Here is a 9,352-nt window from a genome sequence, read left to right on the forward strand (position 1 = left end):
GGGGCACACATTAGAGTGAAAGCAAAAACAGGGAAGGGAATTCACTCCAGATCCAGAAATACAAGAAAGTGGAAAACACAATCAAACAGGGAAAACGCACAAAGAACTGTGACACCGGAACAACTGGGCTCAATGTGGAGAAGCAGTAACATTGCAGATGCAGATGTTCTGCTCTGCAGCGTCTTATCAGGGCACTCATGGTCATTTCCTGCAGCATCTGTGGTTTGCAGCATTTTGAAATATAATTCCTTCTGGAAAAGTCTCATAGTTGAAATATAAATTTTTGTTGTTCAGCTGAATACAAGTCAAATACATGTTTTATTGGACAGTTTAACAACAGCACTGCCTCTGTGGACTTTGGGGTTATTATACGTATTTCAGTAAAAATAAAAAATGTTTATAACTCATTAAATAAAATGATTTTGTCACAGCTGGTATCTGGTAAAAACGTTTTTGGTTAAAAAAAAAAAGTTTTTCTGTGTTTTGTCCTTAAGGGCCACTGTACAAAACGGTGCAATCCAAAAACATGCCTCATACAAGTATTTGATTTCAAGCATTGGTGCATTTTTAGCATTGTTGGTCAGTATTGATGCAGTGGTAGCAGTTTCTAGGAGCAGTTAACGTTTTTCATAATAATGAAAGAAATATGTTGGTTCAAGAGGTTTTAAAACTGTAATTCAATTTACAACATCTGTAACATCTGTGTCGATGACTGTCATGCTCACCGCACATTCTCCGCTCACCATTTTTCATGTAGCCAGTTAGCTTAGCCTGCTATGAAGAACGATGACATCACATAGCCCTGCCTACAAAGATCTTATTGGTCAATCTAAACAAGGTAAAGCAGCAGCACCGGACCTGCAGACATCTCTGACCAAGGCTGATGCTGTCTCTAACAGTGTTTGTCCGCTCTAGTCTTCACATCTGTAGAAGTTATAATATGTTGACAATCATTACATTTTGACGGAGCGATTTTAAGCCTAACTCCCTGACCCCCACCCCCCACCCCACCCCACTGAAATAATGACAAGAATCTTTTGTCTCATCCCACTGTAAGAGTTAGTGTTTTTTTCTATAGTCTTTATAGTCTTTATGTGGAACATACTTGTTTATACCACTGGTACATGGAGTTAGTAGAGAAATCCCCCCCTGTGTTTGCTACCCATAAAACATTCCTCCCTCTCACTGACTTTACCACCACATGACTTGAAAACAGATGCAGTCATAAAAGCGTTTATTAGGGAGGCACTGGTCCCTCTTTAATGTGAAGGTTGCACCTGCTAGCCTGCTAGCCTGATATGATCCCTCCTTTGCTTTGCAGGAGAGGAATCCTGGTGTTTTAACACCTTCTGGGAGTCCCAGGTGCATGCTCCAGCACTTGGCCCTATTTTTACTCTTCGTGGTTTTTTCTCTTTCATTTGAAGATGGCAGATAACAGCGAGGAAGCAGTAGAGTGAAAGAGATAGATGTTGCACAGGGCCTGTGTTAGAACATGAGTGAATGCCTTTTCTGTTCATTTACTGTCAGTTGAACTAATATTTCTGTGTTTTCAGTAACACTTTTATGTTTTCAGTACCATACTAAAGACTTGTAGAGGCTGCAATTTTCATAAAAACAATAAAAATTCACTATAACCCTAAATATGAAATGGAACTGGGCAAAAACAAACATCTGATTTAGCTTTTCTCAGAGCCTAAATAATGTTGGAGCCCCTGTAGAGTGAGACTGAGGCTAATGGAGTTTATCCCCTGGGGACCATGAATAATCCTTAGCAAGTTGCATAGTAGTCTGTCCTTTTTGAGGGTTCTTTACTACAAGTGAACATTTTTGTCCAGTTGTTGCTGTAGGGAAGACAGAGTCAGAAAAAGGAGTTTTCATCCTATTTGTACAGCAGATTTTTCTGGTAATCTAGACAGTAGTTTGCAAGATACAGTACCTCATTGAGGACCAAGGTGAGACCATTCTAAATTTCATACCAATCAAAAATCCATCCATCAGTGTTCAGCCACCAGGTCCTGATGCTGCCAGCTTTACAGCAGACTACCTGAGACATCCCTGTATCTAGCAACTTTGTTCAGCTCCTTCTGGGGGATGCCAAGCTGAACCCAGGCCAGCTCTAGGCCTGCCTCAGGGTCTCTTTCCAGTTAGATGTGCCAGTATCCCTCCACCTCCAGATGTCCAAACCACATCAACTAGCTCCTTTAATGAGAAGGATCAGCAGTTGTAGCCCAAGCTTGTTCCAAATGTCTGAGCTCCTCACCCTGTTCCTGAGGCTGAGCCCAGACACTCTGCAAAGAAAACCGATGCTATGAGAAACAAAGCTCATGACCTCTGATGAGACAATAGAAACATAGATCTACTGGTAATCGAGATGTTTGCCTTCATTCTCAATTCATTAGATGCTGACTGAAATGCATCATAAAGCATCAGGATCACCACTCTACGTGTCGCCCTGCAGGTCACAGACTTCCTCCTGTGTTAGTTGGACTCTGGAGGACAGACAGAACATGATGCCAACCAGGCTGCCCAGTCACATGAGAGTAGCGTCATGGCATGTTAATGGTATATCACGGCATCAACACTCATTTCACCACAGAAGTGTTTTATGGGTAATATAACGATGTGCATGGATGTTGTTAATTAATAGGCAGAGGAGCCGAAGGAGAATGGGGGACAGGGGAAGGGGTGTTAGATAAGAGTTTAATAATAACTAATATAGTGGAAACTACAAGCTCATGACTGATTTAAGTGCCACATTTAACCCTCTGACACATGTTCTTGCAAAGTAAACAATGCTGTTCCCATTTTACGAGTCTGAGTCATAGCTTACTTAAAAAGCCTTCACTGTGCACTTAAATCCATAACTTCATCAGGGGCCATCTGGGGTGATTTGATGCTAACCATCTTTACCACTCATTACAGACAGTACACGTTTCTGTGCTGCAGGGAGACAAATCAGAGTACACTGAAATGATCTGTAAACCACGAGATGTCGCACTAAACCACCAGCATTACCATGATGGCAATGCTGACAATTAGCCAGCTAGCAATTGCAACATTTGCTGAACGAATTCATAATATAGGTAACATTAAGTTAACTTATGTTATTATGCCTGCTATAGCCATCACTAATGAAAACAGACATGCAGTATTGTGAACCATCAAGTTACTGACACATGGAGGAGAAGAAAAAACAGTTCTGAGACCAGGTGGACCCTTAAGCAGCTCGTAGGGTTTTCCTCTCCGTAAATCCAGACCAGTATGGACTCCACGGTCAGACTGGGAAAGAAATTCAGTCTTGGACTTATCTGCTGGGACCGGCCGTACAAATGACACTGATGGAGCCTGTAAAGACTTATTAAACTAAACTTTATAGATGTTTTGACAGTCTACAAGCCAACCAGAATTTGAGCTGGTAGTTCCATGGTCAGCCCACATGTGCTCTGGTTGAATCTTTCTTTTGTCTGAGGCCTTTTTAGATGAAAACATGGTTTCTTCTTCAGCGGAGGAAATTATGGAAGGTTGCATTAACCTGAACACTGCATACTGCACTGAGCCATCTCACCTGTGGGTTATTATAATAAATAATTTTAATATTAATGTTAGTAATGTTAAGGTCTCGTTTACAGAACCTTTAATCTTACATGACACTAAAAAGACAATTAGTGAATCTGCTTCATGTTTTTGCAAGACACATTCCTTTAGGAAACATTTTTTTAAAAATATATGTGAATATATAAAATGATTCTGGTCGGTGTTGATATCATTTCTGCAGATTTGTCAGCTGCACATTCAAGCAGTTTGAGATGACTTTAGCTTTGAGACATGGAGCATGATCCTGATGGAAGAAGCCATTAGAAGATGGTGAACTGTGGCCAGCAGCAATACTCAGAGAGACTGAGACATTCAGACCAGGATTGATTGGTATTAAGAAGAAAACATTCCCCACACCATCACACCACCACCACCACCAGCCTGGAGTGTTGACACAAGGCAGGTTGGGTCCATGGATTCAGATTCTGACTCTACCATCTGCTGCCTCAGCACAAATCCAGATCCATCAGACCAGGTCTTCAACTGTCTTTATTATTGTTTCACTCCCTGCTGAGCTTCCTGTTTCCTTGTGGGCAGCAGTTGAAGTGGAAGTGGTTGCTCGGACAGCACATTTGATTAATAGGTAAATATATCTGAGTTTCTAAACAAAGACCAAGACAGACGAGCACGCATATACACACACACACACATACATACAAACAAACACACACACACACACACAATTTGATTCCATTATCACGGCTTCTTTAGGCCTAATTTCAGTCCTGTTTATGGTGCTATGATGTCACCTAGTGATCTTGATGAGGTAATGCAGCCTTCACTGACCCAGCCTCACTGGTAACTCACACCCTTTCACACCAGCAGTGATTCCATAAACAAATATTCACCCCTTTTTCCACATGTTGCTGAGGGTTTTGTACAAAACTCTAAACACATCTGTTCATATAATTGTACAATGTGCTCATTAAGAAAGTACTACCAGTTCATAAGCTTCAATTCATCATCTCCAGCTGCAGTCTTGACTAACAATACCTTCTCCAGGTGCAAACAATCAGCAGCAGTGGTGGAATTTAACCAAGTACATTTACTCATGACCTTTACATTTACAATTTGAGGTACTGTCAGTGTTTACTTTTTATGCTACTTTTTTTTTTTAACTGCCCTACATGTAATGTTTGCAGGAATAACTGAACCCAATTGCAGGTTTAGGTTCCTTTTCATAACAGAAGGAAATTTACAAAACTGGTGAAACTGCAGAGAACTGAAAATCATGAAGGTGAACAGGGGCAAAACGGGAGTACAACAGGATATAAATAAGAAGGACTGACAAAGACAAGTGGGAGCACAGAGACTAAATACACACCAGGGATGCGAGGGTGATTGAACACAGGTGAAACACATTAGGGCGGGGCAGACAATCACAAAGGAGGGAAACGTAAGACAAAGACTGTCTGTGGACATTACATTTTTAGCTATAAATTAGAGCCTGATGATCACACTGAATTGGCTTTTCATTTCAATTCAGTCAGATTAAACTACCCAACATTATAATTAGAGTCTTGTTGTATTATTCTCTCTGAACTGGTTTATATTGGTTTCATCACATCATTAGCAACAAGTGTGAACATTTTTGAGTTGCTGTGTGTAAGCTATGGCATCTGTGTTGAAACTGTGTTTACCCTCCGCTACCTGTGTTTATCATTATGCATCAGAGTGCACAGTGTGTTTTAATGAGTGAAAATGTGTTCATAGTTTTGCAAAACGGTGAAATGAGATGTGTTTTATTACATATGAATCACTGATCTCTTGTGTCTAACCAGGTGGAACTTGTTTATGGTTTTGCAAAAACAGTGACTGATTCAATAAATGGGTTCAGGCCACTGAGGATCTGGTTCAGAGGATGGGATTTAGTGTTTTTGCAATTTAGAAAAAAGTGTAATCTGAGTGTAGATACTGCCCATGGTGTGAATACACAGTCAACTCTTGGACAAAAACCCTGTTATATATTTGGCTTGATGGTCTTTGTCATTTCTGATCATCACTTCATTGGTTTTACTGCATCTCACAGGGTTTGTGTGTGAAGATTGCAGTTCCCTGTATTCCTGCTGGAGGGGTCAGCTGCTCTCTAGTGGTCACTATGTGTCCTGTTCCAGCTGCTACACAGGATGCAGTGGTGGAAGCTACTGATCTCAAACTAAAAGGGAGCTCCTGTACACACAGGAGAACCAGGTTTACACACACACACACACACACACACACACACACACACACACACACACACACACACACACAAACATCCTGTATACCAGATAATAACCTTAATAACATTCATTCACCAGTACATGAAAAACTTGGCGTACAGTTCATGAATGTGTGCTTGTATATTCTGTGTGTGTGTGTGTGTGTGTGTGTGTGTGTGTGTGTGTGTAGCTCTCCCAGGCAGGGGTGAGAAGCCTTGAACTCTTTAATGTCTCTGAATAAATCCTGTGCAAGAACGGCGATAATAAAGTTTAACTAGATGTGAAAATTGTCAGAACAACATTAAGATTGTAGACTTTAACATGCATTCATTTTTGTTTTTTACCACTTGGGGGCAGTGCAACAAGATGAAAACATAACCGACATGTAGTGTCCTTATTAAGCTGTTAAGAGGAATCTGTAAGCAGTTGCATCATTTACACATTATATTATATTTATTCAAATTATGTTGAAATATTATCATTCATTTAGAGCCCTGCTTGCATTCACCTCATGAACGCGGATGATCCAGTTTTCAGTCGGGGAAATATCTGGATCTTTAGCTGCTTAATGCTTCACTGTGTTCACCAGCTGATCTCTGCCTGTGTCTGTCTGTCTGTCTGTCTGTCTGTCTGTCTGTCTGTCTGCTGTCTGTCTGCTGTGGCCTTTAATGATGCAGCATGAGTTTGAAAACAGCTGCCTGCTGTGAATATATCACGGTTGGTGGGAGCAGTAAGACTGAACCACAACAATAAAGTTGCTGACTCTTAGACCACAACAATCAAAAACTAAAAAGATGCTCCGCAGATCTGAGAGTTCAGCAGTAACGAATCAGACGTGTTAATGATCTAAAGAGCCCCTCAAACAATGAAGACTGCATATTTACACACTTGAGCTTTATTTTACTGGCACACAAAACAGTATCAAGACACAGATTAGATTTGTGAATTATTCATATATCAATGATCATATAATAAATATAATTAAATAACAGTGCAGCTCATGAAACTATACGTCCTGCTTCACATTTTTTTTCTAAAATCAAGTAAAGTCAGTAAATCAATGTCATGATTAAACAGGATTAAAAAATAACCTTCATAATTAAACATTTATGTAAACAGTATTGTAATATGTAAATACAGTATGTCTTTTCTTAACAATACATTTTAAGGAAGCAGTTTAAAGGAACTCCACTATATTTTACATATGTTTATATGTCTTTATGTAAACTTGAAGATCATTGAGGGTAAAGCCCTTCTTTACAATGAAATAAAAATACCAGTTAAAAAAGAACAATTAAAACAAACATATGTTTACAATGAGATTATAAAGTTAGAGATTAGGAATCTAAAATGACCAAAAAGGTACCAACAAATTCATTTTTCAAGAGCTTTGTAGTGAGTTCAGGGGCAAAGATCTTCCAAGCACAGTATGAACTCGAGGGACATGTTGGCGATATGTCTGTATATGTGAAAAGAAAAGTTGTAAAGAGCCTTTTGTGGCTCCAGAGGGAGCTGTGTGACGTCTGATGAGTCGTCTCATGTGCTGTTACCGAGTCAGCGTCAGTTTTGAGCCGAAGACGACAAGTTTGAAGATGATTAAAAAAAATCCGGGGGTGGAGTGAGGAGGAAATGAGCTCCCCAGACTTCTGTAGCTGCTCTTCAGCATGATAGACAGCCAGCACTAAATACTCTGTTAACACCTGGAGTACAGGCTGTTGGAAATTGTACCGTATAAGCTCCAAACGTCTTATAGGGTCCATTGCAGTGGCACCTGCAGCTGTAATCCTATATGCACTGTGTTTTTTTTAAAGGATTTTGTTTATCTTTAACGTAAAACTGTGACAGCAGGATATCCTGTCTTATTTCTGCTGCCCAGTGTTGACACTGCAGATGTGGAGCACTGATGAACATCCATCATCATATGTGAACTGATGTGGAGGCTGTTCTACAAGAGTTTGATGTTGATGATGTTGATTGTTTATTGTAGCAGCTTGGTTTGGTCTTGATGTTGCATGTTGCTATTACTATCTTTAGTAGTTAGTTAGACAGCTGCTCTCATGATGATGATGATGATGATGATGCTAATGAGGGAATCTGTTGCTTAATTCCGACTTTTACTTTTACTGCACGTTTCTCTGGGATATTCAATATAGTGTAATAGAAAATTGTATCATGTTATTCAGCTGCTGCTGTTGTTTCTCAGGCTAATCAGAGTGTTATGGTGGCGTTGTGTCCTCTCTCTATCTCTTGATCGCTCACTTGTTCGATGAGGAGACATTTGTGTGTGTGTGTGTGTGTGTGTGTGTGTGTGTGTGTGTGTGTGTGTGGGAAACACATAGGCAGCCTACAAGTGGACAGGCGGCTCTCATGCGTACTATGAAATATACACCAATCCGCCATTACATTATGACCACGTGCCCAATATTGGGTAGGTCCCCATTTTGCTGCTTCCAACACATCAACTTCAAGGACTAAATGTTCACTTGCTGCCTAATATATCCCACCCACTGACAGGTGCCATCGTAACGAGATAACCAGTGTTATTTACCTCACCTATCAGTGGTCATGATGTTATGGCTGATCGGTGTAGTCCTGCCGGCACCACTGAACACACTGTGTAGAAGTGAGAGTGACAGTTCTCTCTATGTAACCTGTGAAAGCCACGTCGAGGACCAAAAGTGGTCAGAAAGTTCAGCAGTGGTGTAATTCTGTCGTCTGCACATGATGGTCGTTTGAATGTTGGCTCTTATCTGTATAAATGGAGAGGTGAAACCAGATAGAATTATCAGGAAATAACACATCAACCTTTATTTGTCAGTGATACATTCCTAGATTACGAGCACAGAGACACCAGGGACACTAGCTGCAATGTGAGAATGGATCATTTAATCTTATTTGATCTTGATTATAAATGACTTAATAACAACTATTTGATCAGCATATACATTTTTAATCATCACTCACCAAACTACCACCTGTAAAGAAGTGTTTAACAAGTTACAGTCAGTATATGAGACGCTAAAATGCTCACTGTACAACCCTGCAGGTGCACTCTGGTGTGTTTTGGGATATGAAGTGGGAATACTGGTGACCTGCCCTTGGAGGTGGATGGTTTGACCTTTCACCCCACACATTCTGACATAATCACCAGACAACTGGAAGTCATCGTCAGCTCCAGCCCTGAAAACCCTTGATCAATTCCTCCATTGTATTTGGTATTTTAAAAAGTGAATTATCTAGCTCTTAATACAAATCACTTGGATGGCTGAAACCTTTTAGATGTTAATGCTTATTTGTGTCAGATACACACACACACAATCAATGTGCCAATGTGTGAAATTCTGTTTCCTCTCTATTTAGACTGATGAAAGGAAGTGAGAGACAAAGGAGAGAATATAAAAAGAGTAGCATGTGTGCGATTGTAGATGCTGCCGTGGTTACCTTTCAGCCCTCTCCCTTGACGACCACTGACAAAGTGAAGTAGACTCAAGTAAAAAAAGCTCTCTTTCCTCTCTCCCTCTCTCCTCAATTCTGTGCTCCCTCTGCAATGAATAAAT

Source organism: Seriola lalandi, unplaced genomic scaffold (genome assembly GCF_002814215.2).
Source record: "Seriola lalandi dorsalis isolate HSWRI2012SDOR001 ecotype SW California unplaced genomic scaffold, Sedor1 jcf7180002054953, whole genome shotgun sequence".
Classification (NCBI taxonomy): domain Eukaryota; kingdom Metazoa; phylum Chordata; class Actinopteri; order Carangiformes; family Carangidae; genus Seriola; species Seriola lalandi.